Source organism: Hydra viridissima, unplaced genomic scaffold (genome assembly GCF_058129835.1).
Source record: "Hydra viridissima isolate aposymbiotic clone 2 unplaced genomic scaffold, HvirCarnegie_v1 scaffold_11, whole genome shotgun sequence".
NCBI lineage: Eukaryota > Metazoa > Cnidaria > Hydrozoa > Anthoathecata > Hydridae > Hydra > Hydra viridissima.
The window spans coordinates 3,883,612-3,898,251 of NW_028324310.1; the positions used below are offsets into that span (position 1 = coordinate 3,883,612).

The following is a 14,640-nucleotide window of genomic DNA, read 5'->3' on the forward strand; positions in this document are numbered from 1 at the left end:
TTGTTTAAAGCGATTTTTAAAACGTATATAAAAGTATCTTAACCGGAGGTTTAAGCAATTGTTGATAAATAATATTTACCTAAACAGATCAATAGACGTACCCAATTTTATTTTAATATATAATTAAAAATCTTTTTAAATTTTTATTTAGCTTGTTAAAAAAAAAATTGAAAATTTTCTTTACTTATAACAACTTTTGGACGTACCTAATGCATAACACCCTTAATAAATTTTTGACGAAATCTATTGTTTTGCAATCATCAGGAGGTAAAAATAATAATAATATTCTATAAGTGATAAAATACATCAATAGACGTACCCATTATTATTTCATTTTATTATTTATCTTTATATTTAATTTAGTTTTCATTATTTATTTTTTAAATATTCTGTTTTTTTATAAAAAAAACACTGTCGGACGTACCCTAACACATACACCCTAATATACATATGAATAATTCAAATTATTCAAAATTTGTTTAATTTTAAATGTTCAAGCATTAATTTGTCTGTTCGAGTATTAATTTAAAATGTCAATCAATCAAGAAATTAAAAACATTATGTTACAAAATGATAAAACAAAATTGATTTCTTTGAAAGATATGTTAGAAAAAAATATTAGTTCTTGTAAAGATATTTTTATTGTCGACTCTTGCAAAGCAGAAAAAACTCTTAAAATTTTTGAAATCTATCTTCCAAAAAGTTTTAAAGAAAAACAAAATGGCAATTTTGTTGTTTTAAGGTAAAGATTTTTGTTCAGGTTCCATAATTTTCTAAATAAATATTTGGTTAATTGTAATGTTATATTGACTGCTAGCGAGTTAAAAATATTTATAAATTTTTCATATAAATACATTAATTATTATATTTTATGTATATCTCAGGTCTCAATCAACTGGAAACTGTCTGCACAGTTATATCTCCTTGTGTCTAACTGGAAATAACTGTATGGCTAATGATTTAAGATTACAGACCTCAATTGAATTATTCTTAAATGCCGAATTTTATTCTAATCATCCAACTTTTCATAATGCTTTTGTTAACAATACTAGCTCTTTTCTATGCTTTGATAACATTCTTCCTTTATCAGTATCACTAAATTCTTTGGATTCAGGAAAAAAAAGTATAGATTTAGTTCAAGAAGAAGCTATTAATAATTGTAACAATGAAAACTGGTCTTCTTTCCTTTGTATTCTTGCATTATCAAGTGTTTGCAATAAGAAAATAGAATGTTTATATCCAGATTTTGGTCTACATAAGTTTAAAACTTTATTCAGCTCTACTATTGTACCTCGTATAACCTCTTTAAACAATATTGAGTCTTTTTATCTCCTTTTTTGTTATGAAGGTGTTTTATATGATTTTTCTGCTCCTTTCCAACACAACCATTATACCCCTGTGATAATAAAAGAAAACTTAAAACGAAAAATTTCAAATGAAAGCACCAAAATGTCGCAGACTAAAATAAAATTTTATTTCGAGGCCAAACATCAAGATAGTAGTCTTTTATTGGATAATATAAAAAGGAAACCATTGGAAGTCTCTACTCAACCACCATTATCATTATCAAAATTTAGTAAAATTACTTGTTGTGAATCATTTTCTTTACCGTCCAATAATTATGATATTAGTTATTTGGTTTCTAACTATACTAGTTATTCAAATGTTGCAAAAACCTTAAGTAATTCTGAACTTCAACATTTAGTTAAATCTGTTTTTGTACCTTGTAAAACATATTCTTTTCCTAAAAATCTGAATGGGCGAAGTTTTCAATTTATGTGGATGGAAAATTTTCCATGGTTCACATATTCGAAAATATTTGATGGAGCCTTCTGTTTGCCATGTGTACTTTTTGGGTGCAATTTTCCATCTGAATGTAGTTTAGTCGAAAGATTATTTAGTAAGCCTTTTGATCGCTGGAATGAAGCTTCTCGTTACTTTCAGATACATGCATTTGGCAAAACCAATGATAGGTCTGTTTGCAGAAATAAAAGCTTACATGTAAAAACTGCTGAAGTTTTATTTTCAATGTCGTCCATTTGGTCTTGTAAAACAGAATCAATAGATATTACATCTCAAAAAATAGTTCAATCACAGATTTCTAAAAACCGACAGTTATTACAACCTATTATTGAAACAATTATTCTCTGTGGGCGTCTTGGTCTTTCTTTACGAGGCCATAGAGATGATTCGGAGTTTCATCCTGAAAATTGTGAGTTTTCTAATAATACTGTAGGTAATTTTATTGAATTGTTACATTTTCGTGTTAAAGCTGGTGATAAAGTTCTTGAAGATCATCTTAAATAACATCAACGAAATGCATCTTATATATCTAAGACATCATAAAATCAGTTAGTAAGGTGTTGTGGAGAAGTTATTACTGACACAATAAATGCAGAAATTAAAAATTCTAAATATTTTTCTATTATTGCTGATGAAGCTTCTGACAGTTCAAATAAAGAACAGCTATCATTAGTTATACGATTTGTTGATTCGAAGTTTAATATAAGAGAAGAATTTATCAGTTTTTTACATTGCACAAATGGTGTTACTGGTGAAGAATTATTTGATATTTTGTTAAAAAGTATTTCAGATTTTTCTTTAGATATCATGAATTGCCGAGGACAGTCATATGATGGTGCTGGAGCAATGGCTGGTCATACCAAAGGATTTGTCCTCTCGCATTTTAAATCTAAATGAAAAAGCTTCATTTGTTCATTGCTATAGCCATAGGCTAAATTTAGCTATTTGTGCCTCAGGTTTTGATTTTATTGTTGCTATGTGCATAACAAGAAATGTGTTTGACTTAACTCTTCCCATAACGCGAATGTTGCAGTCAAAGAGTAATGATATTTATGATGGTTTAAATCTTATTCAGGCGTTGAAAGATGTTTTATCTTCACTTAGAAATGTAGTTGATCAGCACCATCAAATGTGTTATGAACAGGCTTTAAAAATTGCACAAAATATTAATGTAGCCGAAACAAAGCCAAGAACTTCCTTTATTTCCAAAAACAGAGATAATACACCTTCTGAATCTATTTCTGATTATTTTAAGATTGTTATCACGATTCCTTTGTTAGACCATCTCAGTGTTGAACTAGACACAAGGTTTGATGATACTACCTTAAAATGTTATAAAGCACTTGTGCTAGTTCCTAGAAAAATGATTTCAGTAGTGCAATGTTCTCGTGACACCAGTTGGAAAAACTCCATCATATATTTCAGTGACTTTTATGGAACAGATTTACCGAATCCGCTTGCTTTGTCTGGTGAGCTTGATTTATGGGAAGCCTTCTGGTTAAATTTTAAAGGAGATATCCCTTCTAATATTTCTGAGACTTTAAAAGCAATAAATTTTCCTGGTTTTGAAAACATAAAAGTTTGTCTAAAGTTACTTGCTACATTTCCATTAACTTCATGTGAGTGTGAGCGGTCATTTTCTTCGCTTCGGCGCCTAAAAATTTACTTGCGAAGCACCATGGTTCAGGACCGCCTAAATGGTTTAGCATTAATGAATATTCATACAGAGATAGTTATAGATATAAAAAAAGTCATTGATAAGTTTGCTACTATTAATCGTAGATTAACTTTTAAATAAAATTGAAATAAATATAAAATATATTTTAAAAAAATTTAAAAATATAAAGTTTAAAAAAATACAAATTACTAAAAATAAAAACAGAACAAAAAAAGTCATCTTTATTTGCGACATAGCCACCAATCTTTTTAAAACATTATTTGGCATAAAGAAATTATTGGCATACATCGCGTTACATACGTTGGTTTTAGATATATCGTTGTTGCTGTTATCATTCTTTGTAAATGCTATGTTGTAATAATTATAGTATAAACGTTTTTATTTTTTGAATTTTTATGTATTATGCAAGTTTAAATAGAATAAAGATTTTAAAACTTACTTTTGCTATGCAAAATGTAAAACTAAGATTGCGGCATCTAATTTCTTTATATAAAATTCAATATTTATTATTATAATAAGTAATTATTTTGTTATATTTATATTTTTTATGTTTGTTACAATATAAACATAATATATAATTATTTACAATAAAAATATAAGATGTGTAAAATGTGTAAGATTATAATTTAAAAATGGAATGTGAAAATATTAAGCTAATTTGTGAGTATAAATAAATCTAACTTGTCAATATAAATAAATTTCTAAATTTTATGTAAATATACGGATTTTACTATGGTAAGATGTCCTAGTAATATCCTTGCGTATTTTTTTTTATAAATACAGAGTTGTCACTAGGGAAGAGCGGTGTCTAAACCCCCACCCCCTACAAAAACTTTATTGAAAAATAAGTCGGCAAATTTAGACTTGTATTAGGCAAGTTTTTAACTATAGTCAGCAAATGTCAGTAAACGATGACTTTTTTTTTTTTAGAAGTAACTCGGCAAAAACATACGTTATTTCCTCCCCCCCCCCCCCCTCCTCCTCCTTGAAGATCTTTTCGGAATGGCCCTGTGTATATATATGGTGTATTAATCCTTCCCCTCCAACTCCGGAATTGTGTGTGTGTGTGGGGGGGGGGGGGGAGGGGGAGAAAAATTGCTCGTGGAAAAATCAGATGTACCCAAAAAATTTCCTGGATCCGCCCCTGGAGTAAATTTAATTTCTAGAATTGTTGACCTTGTCTTTCCTTTTAGTTGTTGTTATTAAAGTTTATTGCGCTGAAACGGACGCATTAGGCACAATTCTAACAACTATTATCTGAAAGCGCAACCTCGTTTTAGGTTTTCTATGGGGGGAGGTGATAAATCAGGCGGAGGTGATAAACTACTACAGTTAACGGTAAAGCTGAAGATGTTATTCTTAATTTCAGTTAAAGACTTGCAATTCGAAAAAATGGCAATCAGTTTTTAGAGTAACATTGATTTTGCAGCAACATTTCATCAAGTTAATGGTTTGTGCTGTTGCGTCGTTAACGAATACTTGGATTTTCCGATACCATTTACATCTATATATCTCTTTTTCTTATATCTAAAAAGCGCCACGTCTATATTTATAGCTTTCTTTTGGTCCGCATTCTGTTGCCTTTTTTACGGCATCACATCCCTGAAACGTATTGGCTTTTGCCCTCTCATTGATCGAGTGCTTCTTCGATTTCCAATACATTCTTCCTTGAGCAAAAGTAGTTTGCATGTATCAAGTTGCTCACTATTGTATTCATTATTTACGGGATCATGACTACAAATTTCATTATCCTCTAATGTACTAGTCTCGATTAGATGTTTATCTATTTGGTCACAATGCGCCAACGTTTCCAAATTTTTTCTCATTATAATGGCAGTGTTTTGACCAGCTTGGGAAATGAAGGCTGTGAGTGGACCAGACAATAGCCAGTGCTTCTCTCTCTATATTAGAGTATCTTGTTTCAGCATCTGTTAAAGACCGTGAGAGAAATAGTACAGGGTGACCATCTTGTGATAGTATACCAGATATTGCTTTTTCACTGGCGTCAGTTTTTAATTCTAGATCTTTATTGATGTCATATACTTTTACCACAGGGTCTTCACAAAGGTTTTTCTTTAGTAACTCGAATGCATATTGATGTTCTTTCTTCCATTCGAACATAACTCCTTTCTTCCTTAAATTATTCAACGGTAGAATTTTTTCAGTATACTTTTCAATGTGTCGACCATAAAAGTTTACTAATCCTATGAAAGACTCAAGTTCCTTTTTATCCTTAGGAGGACTAATTTTAAGTATTTTGCTGACCAAATTACGATCTGGAGTCACCCCCTTTTCTGACAGTTCGTATCTAAAAAATGAGAGAGTTTTTGTTTCCATCACTGATTTACTTTTATTTATAATCATTCCTGACTCTTTTAATCTGCTCAAGATTTTTTCTAAATTGAATTTCAGTTCTTCAGCATTTTTACCACCTACACAGATATCATCTTGAAATATAATCATATTAGGAATAATATCGCTAACAACCGATTCTATTGCTCTTTGAAATATTGCACTTGCAGTTTTTATTCCAAATGGCAAGCATGACCATCTTAACAATCCAATAGGGGTATTAACTGTTGTTATTTCTTGTGCATCCTTATCCATCTCAATTTGGTGATATGCCCCCTTGAGGTCAATTTTAGCAAAGTACTTCATTCCTGCCATCTTATGGAATATATTTTCAATATTTGGAATAGGATATGAGTCTGAACAAATCTTTTGGTTAACCCCTACTTTGTCGTCTGCACGTATGCGTAAATCTCTATCTTGTTTTCGATAACAAGTGGTGAAGCCCATTTACTTCCACCAGGTGGAACTCTTTGGAGCAATCTTTGTTGAATCATTTCATTGAGCTTTTTTATCACTAATGGTCGTACATGAATAGGAAGAGGTCGAGACTCAAAATAAGATGGTTTAATGCCACTTTTTATTAATATATTTGCTTTGTAATTTAATAATCGTCCTGTAACACTAGGTTTCACACTGTTAACCAAATTTGTCGCATTTACTTTTATTATGTCCATACCAATTAAACCATGATTCTTTATACAGTCTGCAACAATAATTTTTACAATATTTATTTTAGATCTTGTTTCCAGTGTTGCCTCAAATTCTCCTAAAACTTTAATAACTGTGCCATCGAATTGTTTTAAGTAAAGATGGCATTTTTCTAACTTAGGTTTAGACATTAGCTCCCAAAAATTTCTTGGTATAATTGTGACTTGACTTCCGGTATCCACTTGCATTTTTATATTACAGTCATTTATTTTGACATAAGTTTCTGAGTTCGAGTCATTGGTGAAAATAGAATAAATATTTGCATCATCATTCTCTATCTCATCTACTTTTCTTTCATATTTATTACTTGATTAGCATACATTTTGAAAATGGTTTAGTTTCCCACATTTTTTACAGTTTTTTCCAAATGCTGGACATTTTCGTGGTAAGTGTTGAAGACCACAGTATTTACATTGATTTGGTTTATCTTTATTTTTATCCATATGGTTGACTGAAAGGGGTTCTACATCATCAATGTTGTTTTGTGCACTAAAAGAGGATATTTGTTCTAGCTGCCTGATGAAATCAACACAAGATCCTAGTTTAGGATATTCACCATTTTGTAACATTTCAAGAGCTTTAATTTTCTGATCAGAAGAATGCAACCCATCAATTAGTCTCATCTGAATAAGATCATCTTCTGCAGTCTGGTCATCTTTTCCTAATTTTTCAAAGTTACAAAAACGTGATGCTTCGCGTAATCTTTGTGCATATGATACAATGTTTTCATTGCTTTGCTGTTTTAAAGCTAAAAATCGGACTCTTTCAGCAATGATTAGTCTTTTTTGAGGTCTTAAATAGGACATAATAACATTTTTAATGTCAGTAAACATCATTCTTTCTAATTCTTCCGGATATACCATTAGTGAAATCTTTTTAATTGCATCAATACCTGCTTTTGACAGAAATAAATCAGTTATATCGCGATTACTGTTTGCCTCATCTGTTAGTTTTTTTTTGATCGTGCAGTAGCTGAAAAGCATCTAATCCAGGCTTCTGCATTGTCTGGATCATCTAAAGTTAAATCAGATCCTACTCGTAGCGCCATTGTTGCGTCGTTAACGAATACTCGGATTTTCCGATACAAAATATATTCTGTCTCTCAACATCCACCCTTTACATCGGCGCTACTCAACTTTCTCCCCCCCCCCCCCCCTAATTTTATGATTGATTCTGATAGAAAATTTTATGCTGATTAAGAATCGTGTAAAAACATGGGTCTCAAAATCAACGGAAAAGGCTCTAATTCGAAGTCAAAGTTGTAAAAAATCCTACTAAAAACCCTAATATTCGCCTTTTTTTTTCAAAACGCTTTCATTTTTAACGAAAATTAATTACCGTTACATTGCGTAATAAACGTACCTGGTTTCCAGGTTGAACGTAGAATGTGAGAATGTAGAAAAATTGATGAATAATTATTATTGTATCGTACGCTAGTTTTTTTTATTAAAAAAAACGGTTTGAAGGTTACATTTTGTAAATTTTACAAGTGATAGAACAACTATGAACTAAGTTTCAAAAGTTCTTCTTTTAGGAAAAAAAACTTTTGAATTCTTTTTTAAAATTTATTACAAAAGTACATTACTTGCATTATAGTTTATTCTCTAATAAATCAAAAAACGGCTAGTTTCATTGCCACAAAAAATTGCGAAAGATAAACATACTTTAACGAATTTTTTAACGTAAAAACCATGCTATTAATGTTTTGCTTTTGTCAGCTAAAAGATCATTAACTTAGTATTTTTTAAAATGGCGAATATTAGGGTTTTTAGTGGGATTTTTTACAACTTTGACTTCGAATTAGAGCACTTTCCATTGATTTTGAGACCCATATTTTTATACGATTCTTAATCAGCATAAAATTTTCTATCAGAATCAATCATAAAATTAGGGGGGGGGGGGGGAGAATGTCGAGTAGCGCCCTTTACATCTATATATCTTTTTTTCTTATTTCTAAAAAACGCCACGTCTATATTTATATCATTCTTTTGGTCCGCATTCTGTTGCCTTTTTTACGGCATCACATGTGCAATATAAATGGCATTAATGGTTTGTGCAATAATAAAACTCTTAACAAACGTATAAAATATTCAGGAAACTGAAAAAATTTAAAAGCAACCCAAAACAGAGTCATCACTAAGGAAGACAAAAACAGCTTTTTTAATGGAAAATATAAGTATATTTTTTTCTGAAACTGAAATGATTGATTCCAAAAAACATTTGTGATTTTTTCTAATTGTTCATTAGGGTTTACTATTTAAATTTACACAGAGCTCTTGCAAATAAGAAGAGGAAAATGTGGATGACCTTTTTCAAGCAAACCTTAAGTCTCACCAGAGCTGTAATTATTGTAGAGAGCATTGGCGCCAGTAGATGCTGTTGTTAATATAAAAGCAATTGTTCGTATAGAGCTAAGCAATATAACTGCACAATGGCTTTATTTTGTGAGCAATATTAATTGTAGCCAGCCCAAGGACTAGTTCTTAGATTTCTTAGATTAGTTCTTAAAGTGAAAAATAATATAGTCTGCTGTTGAATCTCATTTGGGATTAGAAGCTTTTATTTGGGTGTGAGTGAAGAAATCACTTCTATGTTATGTCTGGTTTACTGCGCTGACTAATTTTTTGATTCTAATGTTGGACAACCCAGTGTTTAGTTGAACATTCAATGGAGGAGTTTTAGGCTTAAACTTAACCTTTTTTTTTAGGGTATAGTAGAAAAAATGCGAAGAACATAAAGTATAAAGGTTTTTACAAAAAGCAAAAAATATAATAAGAGAACATTGCAAAATTTATAGCAAATAAGTAGTTTGGGCAGTTTTTAACAATTTCTATCTTATGGAGATTTGAAGAAAATCAAATTATTGTTACAAGGGCTAATGATAATATTAGATTGTATTAATTACCTGTGGTAATTAAAAAATTAAAAGTTGCTAAAATATATTTAGCAGCCATTGTATCTTGGGATGCCTTTAGGTTTTCTCCTAAAGTAAACTGGTGACAGTTGTGTTTGCATGTGTTGCATCTAAGAGTTGATGTCTTCTCTTGAAGTGTTTGTTAACCAAAAGAGTGATTTACTTTTATTTGTAATTTTTTAAAAAATGTTTAGATTTATTTTTTATTTATTTTCATTTTTTTAATATTGGTGAATTATAGTGACAAATTAAAAAATCCCCTTAAAAAAATTCAAAAATGGCAAGAAAACAAATCATCAAATAGAAATTTTATCAGTAATATTTACATTGTGAAAAGAAATAAACGTGGAAGCTGGAAGTGTGCTCAATTGAAATTAAACAGGGAATCAGCAAATTACATCTGCTAATTAAGACAGAAGAATTGCTACCACTAGTAAAACATATAAACTTTTAACTGCCCCAGAAATTACAAATATTATGAATAGTTCCCGAGAAGATCCAATATTTGTGACAGCAATACAATGGAAACAGGGTTTGATTGTAGAATAGCCACAAAGCTATTCTATTCAAGGCAGAACAACCTTAACAATTGACTGTTGATGATTGAAAACATTCCTTGGATCATCAAGTCAAAGTTCCGAATTTTGGATTTGAAGAGAAGAGCATTGGTTCAAAGAAAAATTTGTAAACATGTTTGTGTAACGAAACAGTGTGTGGTACCAACTGTAAAACATGGTGGATGTATTGTCATGATGTAGGATTGTTTTGGTGGTAATAATACTGGTGATATTGTTAAAATAACTGGAATAATCACAAAAGAAGTGTATTTGGGTATTTTAAAAATATTGTGCCATTCTTTCAGGAAGTCTAATAATATATAACCATTCGTTTTTCAAGAAGATAATGACGCAAAACATTCCTCAAAACTTTGTAGGAATCAATTAAGTGAAATTAGAAAATGATAAAATTAATGAAAGCATAATTTTGCTTCCCTAATTACCTGATTTTTCCCCTGTTTAACTCTTATGGATGAATTAGACAGAAATGTGAAAAGATATGTGGGAAAAACTTAAATGTGAGTGGCATATCATAGACTTAAAAATGAAAAGTTTGTTATGTAGAATGCCACGAACATGTAAAGTAATTATTGCTGGCTGGTAAAGATAGCTATATAGATAAGAGGAAGTTATAACTTGAATTTGTTAATTTATTTTTCCTATAACTTTATTATTACAAGAGTATATATATTTCAAGTATATATATATATATATATATATATATATATATATATATATATATATATATATATATATATATATATATATTTAATTAAGCTCCTTTAATTTAGGTCCTTAAGCTAAGTTTTTTATTTGTTTACTTTGAATCATTAATGTTAACAAATGTAAACAAATCTTTTCTTTGTTCACATACACAAGTAGATTTTAATCCAAAATTTTATTTTATTTTCAGACTTACACAATTTGGAATTAATGAAAAAGAAAATTTTTGGAGCAGACTTCTATTTTGCAGTTTTTGATTTTGTGAAGAACTTATAATGATATGAAAAATCATCATGATTATAATGTTGAAATTTAATGCGTACTGTTATCATGAAATCCAATAATGCCAACCTAGCTGACCCAAGAATGCTACTTACATGGGGTGATAGTGTACACTTCCCAGGGTCACCTGGTGCAAATTTTGAAATCTTTTAGGTACGTCTGCGGGAAAAAAGTGACTTTGAAGTTACAAAAATGAAAAAAATTTACCTTCTTTTTTGACATAGCAAAACTGCTATAAAATCCATACTATTACTCATAGACTAATAAAATTTGGTGGCAATGTAGCCTATATCAATGCCAAGATTTGGGTAAAATTTTATCCCAATTCCTGCAGTATAACAGAAGTTATAGTAGTCTTAGTGTTGATTTTTTGTTGATTTTTTCACTTCCAGTGCAAAACTTTACTTATTACTGCCTATTACAAGCCCCCAGGCCATAATGTGGGTAACACATGTGCTCTTGTTGAATATACCAACAACATTGTAAAATAAGGATTTTGATGTTCTTACCAAAGTTTTTGGTTTCGGGGGTCAAAACTGTTGTTCTTGAATGAGCCCTATTTACAGCATATGCACCTTTATCTATATAAAACCTTATAAAACCAATACTATTAGTGCCCCATAAACTTTCTTTTAACTAAACTACTACCTTAGAAGTTAGTTGAGACATTTTAACAGATTTTTTGATGAAAATTATAAAAAATCTTGACATTTTTTACTCTAGTAAAATTGCGCTTATTCTACACATGGATTTAGCCCTGAGGATTTGTGAGCAAAGCAAAGAAATGTGTTGAAAATCTTTTGCATGTGATTTTTAACTGGTCAACATGTATTGTGTGTTGAAAAACCCATTTCATATATAAAATCAGCTAAAAATGCCTAGAATTTCCTTAGTGTTTTGTTTTCAAAATCATTATCAAATGTACGAATTGTTCAATAAATTTACACTAACAGTGAATTAATTTCTAAAATTTATTCACTGTTAGTGTAAATTTATTGAACAATCACTCTAACTTATTTGACGTGACATTTAAAGCGCTGGTCAGCTTTCTTTTCTTAAAATGAATAGTTTTTCTACTAGAGTAGAAAAAATATTCATTTTAAGATATGCTTAAATTTAATTTTAAAGGTGTATGTGTTTTAATTTTAGTCTTGTTCCATTTTTGTTTTAAAAATGATTAGAAAAAAAAAGGGTTTTGCATAAGAAGAATTAACAATATCAACCCATCATCACGTGAATAAGAGCGTATATGATTAATTTGATTTTTGCTTTGATTTTGTATGCTGTGACGCACATATCATTAAAAGTTAAAATCATCACAAGACTTTGTTTTTGTAGCACTGAACTGAAACGTTTGCAGAAATATCCAAAATTATTAAACCTTTCACTTGAAAATCGTTGTATGTGGTAAAAAATATTGTTATTCATTTTTTATAATATACAAATTGTTAGGCTGAAGTAATTGGAATGATTTAGGTAAATATGTAGCTCTGCATATAGCAATATGTTATTATTTTGAAATACACCTACCTCAATGTGACGTATATGTTAGTGTATAAATTCACACTATCAAAGATGGCAGGATTCTAAAGATTATCACAATCTTGAAACCCAATCAAAATAAATCTAGGCATCTCTTATGATGACATTACAGATAGTCCTCTAGTAATGTTAGTAATGAAATAACATTTCCAGAATTTTTAATGTTTGTCAATCATATTCTTCAATTTCATATTATAGCATAATTTGTTTAGCTACACAGCTAAAATCCACTGACTCCTTAAGATGCCAAATCAGGCAAGAAACCATGAGCAGAACAGAAAGTGTGTCTGCGTGTTCTGCCTCCAAAAATGTGGCCGACAGATGACTGCTTTTCAGGCTTAAAGAGTTTGTCGCATTTACCAGACAAATCTTGATGTGTGTGACTCTTATGTGCCTCAAGGTCTTTTTGAATCATGCAGAACTGCCTTAAGACAAAAAGAGGAAGAAAAGGATGTTGCTTTGCCAAAGTGGTTTATTTTCAAAACTATCCGAGTCAGAGCTAAAACACATAGTCTAGGTTTCCAGAAAAAGCTGAACCTAATGAAAAAATGAAAGTGAATCAAATACCAGCTGTGAGATGCAGTACCTGCCTCAGTCAATTAGGTAAGGGATTACTACATCATTTTTCTCAGTAGGCTTGTGGAGCCGAGCCGGAGCCGTGGAGCCGCTGTTTTTCGGTGGAGCCGGAGCCGAAGCCGGAAAAATCTCGCGGCTCACGGCTCTCTTGTATTTTTAATGGAATGTAATGTTGTTTATAATAGTAGACAAATGTTATTCACTCATTGTTGAACGAACTTGTTGAATAAATCGTTTTAAATTATTATAATATCGATTGCTAACATTGCTTTATTGACACTTTTATTATTATTTTCTGTTTTTAGAATAGGTTTTTATTAGCTTTATTTAGCCTCTCAGTTGGTTTAATTTTAAATCATAATGCATGTAACATGTAATATTGGAAACATAGTCAAGAGAAATTTTTTTTGTTTATAACTTTGAGAAATAATAATTATGTTCATTAGTAGCGGCAGTTGGGCGATATTAAAAATGGAATGGGGGAATTTTGTCCACCCCAAACCCCCTCCGCAATTTTAGGAGCAGCCGTTGTGCAGTAGCTAGATCTTTTACTTCAGATTTTAAAAATAAAGTTAATCATTGTTTCTTTTAATATAAACGTTCAGGTAACGAGAAACTTTGTCTTAATTTTAGGTGTCATTTTACGTTTATTATTGTTATTATTCTTACTTTTAAAAAAAATTCCGACGAGCAAGTTTATAAGTTGTTGTTTTTAATTGATATACTCTTTCTTAAGTACGCACGTTTTAAAAGTAATTTAAAAAAACAGCAACCAATTTAAAAAGTTGAAACTCGTAAAAAAAAAAAAAACTGGCGCGAAAACTTTACACTGTTATTATTAAAATACATGTTTAACATAAATTTATATATTGCAATTTAAGTGAAGAATTATTAAATTAAAAGTTTTAATCAGAATATGTTCCGCAATATTTTTTTTAAATAATCCTCATTTCTGGTGAGTTAAGGTAACTTATTTTTAGGCACCGCCGATTCGGTTCGTAAAATCCGCAAAAAGCCAATCCGACTTATTTTGCGGATTAAAATAGTTAGTTCGTAAAAATTTTTCGGATTAATAATCCGAAAGCTAATTTACGAACCACTAGCGAATTTTTTTTTTGCGGATTCACTTCGCTGTTCGGATTATCAATCCGAAAAATTTTTACGAACCACTAGCGGATTTTTTTTTTTGCGGATTCTCTTTGCTGTTCGGATTATTAATCCGAAAAATTTTTACAAATCAGTTTAACTTTAATTCGTTTAGCGAATTATACGAATCGCGTTCCGTTCGCGTCACCATTAAATGGTGTGGTCCAAAAAAATTACGTTTTTATTATGTGCGCGTCCTATAAATAGTGGATTTCTTTTTTATTTTCAATCAGTTCTATTTGGAAATCTTCACATACAACAATTCGTTCAACAGATCAAGTCTACTATTCTTCAGCTACATTTATTACGGTAAGCCAATATTATATTAATTTGATTTAAAAGTTAAGAATATTTCAAAC

General features: G+C 30.3%; 1 pseudogene across 1 annotated transcript; it reads left to right on the top strand.

Moving 5' to 3' along the window:
* The first annotated feature begins 530 nt into the window (after positions 1-530).
* Positions 531-3,601, top strand: LOC149881773 (zinc finger MYM-type protein 1-like; annotated as a pseudogene). Its single transcript, XR_016445212.1, has 2 exons — positions 531-742; positions 885-3,601. The product of XR_016445212.1 is annotated as a zinc finger MYM-type protein 1-like (transcript).
* Positions 3,602-14,640: the final 11,039 nt, after the last annotated feature.